Genomic DNA, 13,820 nt, shown 5'->3' on the forward strand with positions numbered 1-13,820 from the left:
CAGATACCAAACTCTTAAGTATGCTCAACTCCTTTATATGGTATCCTATCTGCATGCAACCCACACTCATCCTCACATATACTTTATCTCTGTTGTTGTTTAGTCCTAAGTCATATCCGACTCTTTGTGACCCCATTGACTACAGCACCCCAGGCCTCCCTGTCCTTCACTATCTCTCAGAGTTTGCTCAAATTCATGTCCATTGAGTCAGTGATATTATCTAACCATCCCATCCTCAGCCGCCCCCTTCTCCTCCTGCTTTCAATCGTTCCCAGCATCAGGGTCTTTTCCAATGAATTGGCTCTTCACATCATGTGGCCAAAGTATTGGAGCTTCAGCTTCAGCATCCGTCCTTCCAAAGAATATTCAGGGTTGGTTTCCTTTAGGTTTGACTGGTTGGATCTCCTTGCAGCCCAAGGGACTATCAAGAGTCTTCTGCAACACCACAGTTCAAAAGCATCAGTTCTTTAGCATCCAGCCTTCTTTATGGTCCAACTCCTATATCCATACATGACTACTGGGAAAACCATATCTTTGATTCTACTGACTTCTGTTGGCAAAGTGATGTGTCTGCTTTTAATACACTATCTAGGTTTGTCATACCTTTCCTTCCAAGGAACAAGCATCTTCTAATTTCAAGGCTACAGTCACCATCTGCAGTGATTTTGTAGCCCAAGAAAATAAAGTCTGTCACTGCTTCCACTTTTCCCCCTCTATTTGCTATAAAGTAATGGGACCAGATGCCATTATCTTAGTTTTTTGAATGTTGATTTTCAAGCCAGCTTTTTCACTCTCCTCTTTCACCTTCTTCAAGAGGCTCTTTAGTTCAGAAAGTGAACTTTCTGCCATTAAAGTGGTATCATATACATATCTGAGGTTGTTGGTATTTCTCCTGGCAGTCTTGATTCCAGCTTGTGATTCATCCACTCTGGCATTTCACATGATGTACTCTGCATATAAGTTAAATAAGCAGAGTGACAATATACATCCTTGACATATTCTTTTCCCAATTTTGAACTAGTCTGTTGTTCCATGTCCAATTCTAACTGTTGCTTCTTTACCTGAATACAGGTTTCTTAAGAACCAGATAAGGTGGTCTGGTATTCTCATCTTTTTAAGAATTTTCAAAAAAAAGAAAAAAAGGATTTTTCAGTTTGTTGTGATCCATACTGTCAAAGCCTTTTGCATAGTCAGTAAAGGAGAAGTAGATGTTTTTCTGAAATTCTGTTGCTTTCTCTATGATCCAACAGATGTTGGCAATTTCATCTCTGGTTCCTCTGCCTTTTCTGAACCCAGCTTGTACATTTGGAAGTTCTTGGTTCACATACTGTTGAATCCTAGCTTGAAGTCATGTTATCTCTAGATGACTTGTAATACTTAATACAATGTCAATGCTGTGTCAATAGTTGTTGATGTGTAGCAAATTCAAGTTTTGTTTTTTGGAGCTTTCTTGAATTTTTTTTTTTTAATATTTTTAATATTTTCCATCCACGGGTTGGTTGAATCTACAGATGCAGAATCCAAAGGTGAACAGGGCCCACTGTAGCCGCATTCTCCCACTAGGCTGTTAACATATTGTTTCAAATAAAAGTACCCCCTCTTCATAAATCACCAAATACAGGCCCAGTGGGAAATTTAAAGCACAGCCCCATGATTTATAACACATATTTTACCATACCACACCTAGACTGAAAAGTGTCAAGCTCTGCGGAAAACCTTATAAAAAGATTCCAACTCGAAGACTTCCCTGGTGGTCCAGTGTATTAAGGCTTCACCTTCCAATGCAAGGGCTGCAGGTTCAATCCCTGGCTGGGGGCTAAGGTCCCCCATGCCTTGGGATCAAAAAACCAAAACATAAAAAAACAAGCAACACTGTAACAAATTCAATAAAGACTTTAAAATGATCCACATCAAAAAAATCTTAAAAAAAAAAAAGATTCCAACTTTCTTATCCTGTTTATCTGCACTAGGTCAGCTGGGGGAGTGGGGGGGGGGCAAGGGGTATTGATGAGCCAGATTCCTGTTTTCCTCTCCCTGACCTACTACCTATAGGCTTAAAACTAGAAGGAAATACAACAGATGGGCTCCAGCAACAAGTTAGCCCTGGGGTGGGGGTGGGGGATTCCTGGCTGAAAGCATAGGTCAGTGCAAATATCCAGCAGCCCCTGTGGGGCCAGGGTCTGGCTATTCCCAGGGCTCTCAGGCATTTTCCAGGGACCACTCCCCTCATTACAGCACAGAAGAAAAGCAAGAAACATCACCAGGGGCTGGGAGCAGGGACATTTGACCCTGTCTTACACAGGCCACCCTTGCAAATGGGCAGGTGCCTCAGTGTTAGATGTTATCACAGGACAGCTCAGACAGTAAAGAATCTGCCTGTCAGAGCAGGAGATACGGATTTGATCCCTGGGTTGGGAAGATCCCCTGGAGAAAGGATTGACTACCTATTCCAGTATTCTTGCCTGGAGAAACCCATGGACAGAGGAGCCTGGCGGGCTGCAGTCCATGGGGTCGCAAAGAGTCATTCAAGACTGAGAGACTAAAACACACACCCTTGCAAATGGGCCGGTGCCTCCATGTTAGGTGTTATCACAGGTTTTGTAAAGCTCCTCTCCACAAAATGCGTCCTAACACAGGATGTGAAAGTTGCTTAGTCGTGTCTGACTCTTTGCAACACCACGAGGATACAGTCCATGGAATTCTCCAGGCCAGACTACTGGAGTGAGTAGCCTTTCTCTTCTCCAGGGGATCTTCCCAACCCAGGGATGGAACCCAGGTCTCCCACATTGCAGACAGATTCTTTACCAGCTGAACCACAGTATCATGAGGTCTAAAATTGTACCACTAATGAATCATGGCCCAGGCTAAGCATGTGTGTGTGTGCCTTCTATCTTTTTTTTTACATTAATTTTATTATTATTATTATTATTCTATTTGATAAAACATGGCTTGGTCCTTTTTGTGCCTCTTCTCACAGCCCAGAGGCAACAACTCTCCACTCAGACCCTTTTCTCTGTTTCTAAAGTAACTGTGAGTTCCCTGAGATTGTTCTGTCCAGCTTAGACTTCTTCTCTGCACTCTTTTGTTTTGGAGCTGAGCTCACTCTCTGACATTCCCTGAGGATGTTTCTAAATACCATAAACCCCACTGCCTGGGCCCTTCCTATCCAGATGAGAGCCTCGGGTGGGGACAGAGTGAGTCAGCTAGGGTTGAGGCAAGAGATTGGCAGCTTGCAGCACCCCAGGGCGTGGCCTTCTTTTTATTTATCTTTGTCTGTACTGGGTCTTTGTTACTGCTCAGACTTTCTCCAGCTGCGGAGAGCGAGGGCTACTCTCTAGTTGCAGTGTGCAGGCTTCTTACTGCAGTGGCTCCTTTTGTTGCCTACCACAGGATCCCAGGTGAAGGACTTCAGTAGTTGCAGCTGCTCAGCTGTAGCGCACAGGCTCAGTAATTGTGATGCCATGGCTTAGTTGCTCTGAGTCTTGTGGGATCAGGGATCGAACCTGTGTCTTCTGCATTAGTGAGTGAATTCTTCACCACTAAGCCATCAGGGAAGCCTGAAGGCCTGGCTTTCTTCTCTCTGGGCCCCCGGGGACCTAGCAGGCCTGCTTCTCCATCCTTGGTGGGACCACAACTTCTTGGCATGTGGACTCTTGTCCACCTGCAATACAGGACGTGCTTCTAGTGGGAGGCTTTTCATTCTGTTCTTTACCAACATTAGTAACTGAACCAAAAACCTCCCTGGTGCACTGGTTGACCGCCCCATACTGCTAGAATTCTTGCTTTTTGATCAGTAGAGATAAAATGAGATGCCTTCACAGTAAGTAAACATGTTCTGATGTTACCTTTACTTATCTCTCCAATAATATTTCATGCTTTCCATGCCTCAAAGCTGGAGGCATTTTCTTGTGCTCTGAAGTCCAGCTTCCTCAAGGCTCCTTGTTGGGGCCCTCGCCCCTCTTGCCCTCCCCAGGCAATGTCTGCCTCCTCTGGATGTGCACCTGCCATGCCTCATGGTTTCCCTGCAGAGACAAAGCTTCTGGGTGGAAGGTCCTTTTTTTTTTTTTTTTATCTTATTTCTCATGGCAACCCCTGCTCCTACACAGACCTCATTGTGCATATAGTTCAGTTCAGTCGCTCAGTCGTGTCCAACTTTTTGTGACCCCATGGACTGCAGCACGACAGGCTTCGCTGTCCATCACCAACTCCCAGAGCTTGCTCAAACTCATGTCCATTGAATCACTGGTGCCATCCAACCATCTCATCCTCTGTCAGCCCCTTCTGTTCCTGCCTTCAATATTTTCCAGCATCAGAGTCTCTTCCAATGAGTCAGTTCTTCATATCAGGTGGCCAAAGTATTGGAGTTTCAGTTTCAGCATCAGTCCTTCCAATGAATATTCAGGGCTGATTTCCTTTAGGATGGACTGGTTTGATCTCCTTGCAGTCCAAGGGACTCTCAAGAGTCTTCTCCAACACCACAGTTCAAAAGCATCAGTTCTTTGGTGCTCAGCTTTCTTTATGGTCCAACTCTCACATCCATACATGACTACTGGAAAAATCATAGCTTTGACTGAACAGACTTTGTTGGCAAAGTAATGTCTTTGCTTTTTAATATGCTGTCTAGGTTGGTCATAGCTTTTCTTCCAAGCAGCAAACATCTTTTAATTTCATGGCTGTAGTCACAATCTGCAGTGATCTTGGAGCTCCGCAAAATAAAGTCTGTCACTGTTTCCACTGTTCCCCTATCTATTTGCCATGAAGTGATGGGACCGGATGCCATGACCTTCATTTTCTGAATGTTGAGTTTTAAGCCAACTTTTCCACTCTCCTCTTTCACTTTCATCAAGAGGCTCTTTAGCTCCTCTTTGCTTTCTGCCATAAGGGTGGTGTCACTGCATATCTGAGGTTATTGACATTTCTCCCTGCAATCTCTATTCCAGCTTGTGCTTCATCGACTCTGGCATTTCACATGATGTAGTCTGCATATAAGTTAGATAAGCAGGGTGACAACATATAGCCGTGGCGTACTCCTTGTCCTATTTGGAACCAGTCTGTTGTTCCATGTCCAGTTCTAACTGTTGCTTCTTGACCTGCATACACATTTCTCAGGAGGCAGGAAAGGTGGTCTGGTATTCTCATCTCTTTCAGAATTTTCCACAGTTTGCTGTGATCCACACAGTCAAGGGCTTTGCCATAGTCAATAAAGCAGAAGTAGATGTTTTTTCTGGAGCTCTCTTTTTCGATGATCCAACAGATGTTGGATATTTGATCTCTGGTTCTTCTTTCTTTTCTAAAACCAGCTTGAACATCTGGAAGTTCACTGTTCATGTACTGTTGAAGCCTGGCTTGGAGAATTTTGAGCATTACTTTGCTAGTGTGTGAGATGAGTACAATTGTGCGGTAGTTTGAGCATTCTTTGGCATTGCCTTTCTTTGGGATTGGCATGAAAACTGGCCTTTTCCAGTCCTGTGGCCACTGCTGTTTTCCAAATTTGCTGACATATTGAGTGCAGCACTTTCACAGCATCATCTTTTAGGATTTGAAATAGCTCAGCTGGAATTCTATCACCTCCACTAGCTTTGTTCGTTGTGATGCTTCCTAAGGCCTACTTGACTTCACATTCTAGGATGTCTGGCTTTAGGTGAGTGTTCACACCATTGTGATTATCTGGGTCATGAAGATCTTTTTTGTATAGCTCTTCTATGTATTCTTGCCACCTCTTCTTAATATCTTCTGCTTCTATCATTTCTGTCCTTTATTTTGCCCATCTTTGCATGAAATGTTCCCTGGGTATCTCTAATTTTCTTGAAGAGATCTCTAGTTTTTCCCATTCTGTTGTTTTCCTCTATTTCTTTGCATTGATCACTGAGGAAAGCTTTCTTATCTCTCCTTCCTATTCTTTGGGATTCTGTATTCAGATGGGTATATCTTTCCTTTTCTCCTTTGCCTTTTGCTTCTCTTCTTTTCTTAGCTGTTTGTAAGTAAGTTAAGTGTTAGTCGCTCAGTCGTGCCCGACTCTGCAACCCTATGGACTGCAGCCCACCAGGCTCCTGTGTCCCTGAGATTTTCCAGGCAAGGATACTGGAGTGGGTTGCCATTTCCTTCTCCAGGGGATCTTTCCGACCCAGGGATCGAACCAGGGTCTCCTGCACTGTAGGCAGATTCTTTACTGACTGAACTACAAGGGAAGCCCTACAAGGGAAGCTGTTTGTAAGACCTCCTCAGACAACCATTTTGCCTTTTTGAATTTCTTTTTCTTGGGGATGGTCTTGATCACTGCCTCCTGTACAACATCATGAACCTCTGTCCATAGTTCTTCAGTTACATAGTAGGTGCTCATTTTTGGTACCTCTCTCACATGGATGACCCCACCTTCCAGCAGGGTTGAAATTGGCTCTTTCTTAAGACCAGGGAAAAGGAGTGAATGCTCCCTGTGAACAGAGGGTGGTGAAAGCCGAGCCTTCCAAGTGGAGCTGTGTGCTGATATGTCCTCTCTCAGTGCCACTGGACTCTCAGACACATTTACACTTCCTCACAGGTGGGCACCAAGAGATGTTCATCTCATGACCTTCCTTCTGGTTTCCCAGCTGCACCTGCTGTCCCCTCCCCAGGGTTCCCAGAGGTTCCCCTGAACTCTCTGGATGTCCCCCCAAACACCTCCCTCTTCACTTTCACAACTGACTCCTTTCTTCAACAAAGGAAACAGAGGTAAGACTCCACCCCTTCTCACCTACAGAGGGACTGTGCTCTGCACCTGCCCTTTTCCTTCACCCCTTCTCCAGCCTGAGGCTCATTCCTCCTCACATACTCTGGATTCCTGGTCTTTCTTCCTGGGGTGGGACTTGTGTCATTCAGGCTTGGAGCTCCCTTTCCTGCCCACCCCCACTTTCCCTTCTGGCTGCTCCAGAACCTGGCCTCCTGGGGGAGGGGCTGACTCCAGTCTGGGCAGGATATGCATGAGACGAGCTTCCTAGGACAATGTGTCACCCTAGAAAACAAAGTGCCTGGGTCACATTAGAAGGACCCAGGAGTCAGTTAGAAAAGGCTCCCACTGGCCAAGGACTGGCCAATGTTGTCCAGTGAGATTCAGGGAGGAGGGTAACAAAGGGAGTGGATGTAAACATGGTGACTGTGGCTCCGCCCACTAATGCCGAGCATGAAAATGCAGAGCGCAAAAAACTCATGGCTCACTTTTGAAGAAACTACAAAATCAGCTCATTATTTGGACAACTGATGAATAAGGAATTTCACCTTTATCCTGCCTTTCATATATGTACGCGCCTCAGAGTTAACTGAATGATTGATGAGGGGACATGTCTCTTTATATATACATATAGCACAGAACACTTATATAATTTTATTTATTTATTGTTCACTGCGCTGGGTTTTCGTTGCTGCCCAGGCTTTCTCTAGCTGTGCTGAGCAGGGGTTACTCTTCATTGCAGTACATGGGCTTACTGCAGTGGCTTCTCTTACTGCAGAGCACAGGCTCTATCTAGGGCACATGGGCTTCAGTAGCTGTGGCTCACAGGCTCATTAGTTGTGGTTCCCAGGCTCTAGAATGCGGGCTCAGCTCAGTAGTCTTGGCACATGGGCTTAGTTGCTCCACAGTATGTGGGATCTTCCTAGACCAGGGATCGAACCCATGTCTCCTATATTGGCAGGCAGATTATTTACCACTGAGCCACCAGGGAAACCTCAGAAGGGATGTTTCTTTTTATAGAAGTATGTTAGCAAATAAAAAAGAAACAATGGAATTCTGATGACAGCATCTCACAAGTGTGGATTCTATCTCTAATGAAGTAATGAATTTAGGTGAGGCATGTCTAATACTGCGGAGGATGACCTGATGCTCGGTGCTTCTCTGCCTTGAATCAACAGGAATATGATCAGACCTCGAGACCTCATTGCCAGTTTCAGGAAATACAAAGGAAATGCACAAAGAATGAGTTTAATCATGTCATAAAGAAGGAGTCAGCACAGCACACAGTGTAGGAAACTCCACAAGAAGAAGGGTCTGGCCTCTGTGATGACAGCGACAAATGGCTCAGGACAAAGATAGAGGGTAACCTCCAGATGGAGAGACCTAGGAAACATATCAGATGATATGCAGGTGGGCTGTTCAGGTCCGCATCTGAAAGTGAACTCAGAGCATGAGACCATTTACAGGACACTCAGGAGTGAAAACACAGGCTGGATAGTTGATGCTGCTATGGGATTATTCTTGCTTGGGGGAGCCATGATGATGGTAAAGTGGTTATGCTTACAAATGTATCTTTTAGAAATACACACTGAAATTGTACAGGTGAAATATAATGTCTTGGGTTTTCTGCAAAATAATCCTGGGGCAGGAAGTGGGTCAAGACAGGAAACAAAATTGGCCATACATTGATCATTGACGAAGGCTGGTGTTGGGTCCCTGGGGCTTTGTTATGTTATCTCCATTTCCATCTATGCTTGAAAATGTCCACACATTTAAAATATATCCCTTCTCCTCCTTGAGCCCCTCTCCAGCGTTGGGCCTTTCCCTTCTCAGTACAGCCAACCTTCCTGAAATGGTTTTCTGCTCCATGCTATCTCCTCTTCCACACCACCACCCAGTGCTCCGCCCACCCCGCCCCACAGCCATGGAAACTTCGGTTGGTAGTCCTCTTCCAGGTGAAGTCAGTAAACCCTGACTTCTTTGCAGCCTCCAGCTCCATGCCCACTCCCTCCTGTCTGGAAACACTCACTGTCTCCCTCGGGCTTCCTGGACATCACAGTCTTCCGGCTTTTCCCTGTGCTCCATCCTCAGCTTCCAACCCATCTCTCTGCCTGGCCCATAGGTGTTGGCAAGCTTTCTTCCCTCCTGGTTGTCTACACCCGCCTCCCTCACCAGCCTAGGGTTCTTCCAGAGACCAGACATACATGTCCAACTCCAGTCAACATCCCCACTGAGTGGTCCTTCAGAAATCGATTGCTCAACAAACGTAAACTAATTCCCTGTCCCCACCTCCACTCCTCAAGTCTGTTTGTCTTCTGTCTATTCCCTCTCTCTGTGAAGATGCCACCATCCACGTAACTGCCCAGGTCCAACAGTTGGGTGTCACCCTCCTCCTCCTCCTCATTTGCCTCCTTTCTCTCACCTCTTAGAGCTTCCTTCCATCTGCACTCCCAGACAACCATCATCACAGCCCAGATTGCTGCCAGAGAGAGTCCTCACTCCTTCCCTCTCCCTCCCCCTGCTCTGTCCCCACTCCTCACGTCAGCCTGTCTTGGAGGCTTTTGTACCTGCAGTGCTCCCCCTGCACAGAATTCTCTTCTCCAAGCTCTCGGCCAACTCCTTGTGTGCTCCTGACATGTCACCTCCTGTGACCATGAAGTCTGTGTCAGGCGACCCTCTTTTGGCACCCCCATGTCCCCTAGTGGACTTCCCAGGTGGCACAGTGTTAAAGAATCTGCTCACCAATGCAGGAGACTCAAGCTCGATCCCTGGGCCAGGAAGATCCCCCGGAGGAGGAAATGGAATCCACTCCAGTATTCTTGCCTGGGAAATCCCATGGACAGAGGAGTCTGGTGGGCTATAGTCTATGGGGTCACAAAGAGTCAGACAAGACTTAGCGACTAAACAGCAACAACCATGGCTCCTATTATAATGTGAGTTGGTGTTGTGATCACTGGTGACCTGACATCTCCGCTAGCTGGAAGCTCTTGGCAAGGAAAGGACCACATCTGTCCAGCGCTGCACTGTGTCCAGGGGGCTCCTCTGCCTTCTGCCCCCTCCGAGGTCAGGCAGTGGGAGGTCCGGAGCCGAGGTGGGGCTGTGGACTCCCTGAATCGTTCCACTGCTACTCCTCTGCCAAAGTCCCTCTCAATCCAACAGGTCCCTCTGCAGCCTCAGCGCCCTGGATCCCAGTGACAGCCCACTCCCCTGACCTCCGCGGGCCTCAGGTGCCAACTTCCTGATGCTGCTCACCTGGGAGTGCCCTCCTTAGCACTGTTCAGGTTTATATAGAACTTTATAGCCTTGTTCTAGGTTAAATAATGTTCCTCTCATGCCCTGCCCCACCCCACAAATTCATGTTCTTCCCTGAAGTTCTGAATGTGGCCTTAGTGGAAATAGGATCACTGCAGATATAATGAGTTTAGTTGAAGTCTTCCTGGAGTTGGGAGCATAAATCCAGCATAACTGGTGTCCTTATCAGAGGGAAACACAGAGATACAGACAGAGGGAGAAAAAACAATGTGAATGCAGACAAGCCAGGAGAAGGTAAAAACAGAGGCTGATTAAAGCCCTGTACCTACAAGAAGGAAATGGCAACCCACTCAAGTAATCTTGCCTGGAGAATCCCATGGACAGAGGAACCTGGAAGGCTACAGTCCATGGAGTTGCAAAGAGTTGGACATGACTGAGCGGCTAACACGTGTGCGTGCGCACACACACACACACACACACACACACACTGACAAGGTCAAAAACACCCTGGATGGCCAGTGACATCAGAAGCTGAGAGAAAGACGGACGTGAAACAGAAAATTCCCTGGAGACTTTGGAGGGATAACAGCCCTGCCGACATCTTTTTTCGTTTTATTAGATTTTTTTTTCTTAATGTGGGCCATTTTTAAAGTCTTTATTGAATTTGTTGCAATATTGGTTTTCTTTTTATGTTTTGTTCTTTTTGGCTGAGAGGCATGTGTGATCTTAGCTCCCTGACCAGGAGTCGAGCCTGCACCCTATGCGCTGGGAGGTGAAGTCTTAACCACCGGACTGCCAGGGAAGTCCCTTGCCCACATCTTGAGCTCGGCCTTGTGGCCTCCAGAACCGAGAGACCGTAAATGCCTGTTATCTTAAGTCACCCAGTTTGAGGCCCTTTGTTATGGTCAGCCCAGGAAATGACCCTGAGTCCTCCCTCATGCTCACATCAGTTGCCCTCTGAGGGGACCACCTGTTCCCACCACACGCCTCTGCTCTATGAATTCTGCGGAAGCAAGGCCCCTGTTGACTGCGGCCTCCGTGCCTGGCTCGGGGTTGGCTCCAGTAGGCACCCAAGACGTGTCTGTTGCATCAGAGTGTTTGTACCTCTGTTCTCTGTTGGATCAGAGTGTTTATACCTCTCACTGGGTCTGTTCCTCTTTTTCTGAAATAAAATCAAAATAAATTTGAACTCGACATGGCAGTTTGAGGTTCAAGCCAAGGGCCACCCAGGCAGGTGTATTCAGAGGCAGTCCCAGGTCTGGGCACCCTGGACTTATCTCTCTGGAAGCCCGGCCATCGGCTCTGGCACCAGCAGCCTGCAGGCACTGCAGTGCCGACCCACATGCTCTGTCATGAGTTTGAAATGCTGGATATGAAATGTCAACTGGGCTGGAAATTTATTTGTTGATTCACATAAGAAATGTCAATATAACAAGTTGAAAGAAAAGGAAGAGTGTCAGATTCTTAAATATAATTTCAACTTTTGGGAAATGTGTGTGATTGTAAAAAAGACTTTCAGGTTATCATCTACTTTAACCAAGAAAGTGTCTCTGTGGTAACATCCCAGCTGTCTCCCATCCTGAGCTTATGTGCAGCCACGTCAAGCATAAGACCTGGTATGTCCACTGGAGCAATTACACGTTTTCATTTCATTTTTTTTTTTTTTACAAAAAAAATTTTTTTTTCTCCATTCTTTGTCACTTTTAATCAGTAGTAGTATTTTTTTTCCTTATTTTCAGTGCCAGACACGGCAAGGATGTGAACTGTTTTATTTGAAAATTTCATACAAATTTACTGTCTCCCTAATACTTCTTGAATGTTTCTTACAGTCATACAAAATAATAACGTAAAAACTATATTTTGTAAAATATTACTATTTTAATCTTTGTAAAATTAATAGGGGCTTCCCTGGTGGCTCAGTGGTAAGAATCTGCGTGCCAGTGCAGGAGATGCAGGAGTTGTAGGTTCGTTCCCTGAGTTTGGAAGATCCCCCAGGGAAGGATATGGTAACCAGCTCCCATATTCTTGCCTGGGAAATTCCATGGACAGAGGAACCTGGTGGGCCACAGTCCATAGAGTCACAAGAATTAGACAAGACTGAGTGACTAAAACAACAACAGCAAAATTGATAGATGAATATTTTTGGCAAATATTATACAGACCAGCTCAGGTTCCTCTGGTTTTCCCCGGTGTGCCACACGAGTATCATCACTTTCTAGGTGAGAAATGGTGTAGAAATGGAGGGCCTCCCTGTGCTGAATTCTCCCTCATCTTTTCATGCTGTTGGCAAACATGGATGAGGCCTTCTGAGTTGAGCAGGACTCTGAGAATCCCTTGGTCCCAGGCTAGGGGCCAGGAGACAGGTTTAGAAATAACCAGTACTAGTTCATTGTGATAGAAGAGTCAGGACCCAGAGGTTTCTGTAGCGCCCTGGGAAAGCAGTAAACAGACAAATACTTGACCTGGGTCTTGAAGTTTGAGCTCACTAGAAAAGGCTGGAAGGCGAAGGCAGAAATAGCAAGCTGACGTGTGAGAAAGTCTTGGAAACTAAAGAACGATCTGAGCTTTGGTCCTGAAGTCACGAGTGGGTTTGGGTCTTGCTTTCTAGCTAGTAAGGACTGGAGCTCATTCCTGATCCAAGGAGAGGGTCTTGAAAGGTTTTCATCAGGAACGCCAGGGTTCGATCTGCTTTGGGAGGGAAGTTTGAGGTGCTGGAGAAGTGGATTTGGGGAGGGAGAACTTGGAGGCTGGGAGCCTGAGCAGCCCTGAGCAGAGCCCTGGGCAGGTGATAGTGCAGGGTGACTTGGAGGGACAGGGAAGCCAAGCTGGGCAGGCTTGGATCAGCAGGAATGGAGAATTAGGGAAGGGAGGAGAGCTGTCTGAGAGAGGGGGTCTGGGGAAAGAGACCTCACCAAGGGGAGGGAGAAATCAGGAGATGGGGGCCACCTCCCTTGCAGGATGAGCAGCAGCCGTCCTGCGGCTCAACCTCGGGCTTCAGTGAAGTGGCAGTTCTCCCTTCCACGTGGAGGAGGCGTCTCAAAAGCAACAGAGGTGGGGTATTTGACACCCAGTTCAGCCAGCGGGAAAGAATGGCAGGGTGTTCCCCAGGCACAGCAGGGCCCCAGAGACCCTGGGAGGCCTGGCTGCGCAGGTGGGTGCCTGCCCAGAGGCCACAGTATCCTCTGTCTCCTACAGACCTCTTGGGCATTTACCACCAGGCCTTGAATTTGTTTTAGCTTCAAGCGTTGGTTTGAGTTTCTTTTCTGTCTCATGGAGCCCTTCCCGGGAGCTGCTTTCCTGGGAGCAGGCACCTGGGCTGGGTTGGATGCCATGTGTCCACCCTGGGTGCTCTGTGGGTCCTCCAGGAAAATAATCAGGCTTGGGCAGGGAGGGGGCGGTGCCAAGGGTCCATTTTTGGCACAAAATGAGCATGGGATTAGGAGAGGGGATGTCTGACTGCACAGGGGAGGTTGGTCTAGAGCAGGTGACTGAGAGCAGGTGAAGTGAGCCACGTGTCACACTTAGACAGGTGTGATCAAAGATGGGTCAGCACAGCTACCATGGGTCCCATTTTCATTTAATACAACGTCAGTCTAAGTCCGACCCCTGAGAGGAGGTAATAGGAATAATGTTGGGGGCAGGTGGCAGCGGCAAGGCTGCCCCTTTAGTGCCATCCTTTCTCGGAAGCCGCGCTCTGGGTAGGACCTGTCTTGAGGACAAAGTGTCCTTGGGGAGCGCCTCTTCGGTCAGTGAGAACTCAAGTCCGGGCGCGCGCAGGCAGGTGCTGGCGGGACCTGGGGCCGCGGGGAGGACTGCGCGGCGATGCCCCGGGCTCCGCGTGGGGGCGCCCCGCCCACAGTCCCCG

The 13,820-nt window shown here is 47.2% G+C and overlaps 1 protein-coding gene across 21 annotated transcripts in view; it reads left to right on the forward strand.

Annotated features, from left to right (window-relative positions):
• The window catches only part of SLC37A1 (solute carrier family 37 member 1), a 97,132-nt gene that overhangs the window by 13,021 nt on the left and 70,291 nt on the right, over window positions 1-13,820 (forward strand). The window lies entirely within an intron of this gene.

Source organism: Giraffa tippelskirchi, chromosome 2 (assembly GCF_054371585.1).
Source record: "Giraffa tippelskirchi isolate mGirTip1 chromosome 2, T2T-mGirTip1v1.2.pri, whole genome shotgun sequence".
Taxonomy (NCBI): Eukaryota; Metazoa; Chordata; class Mammalia; order Artiodactyla; family Giraffidae; genus Giraffa; species Giraffa tippelskirchi.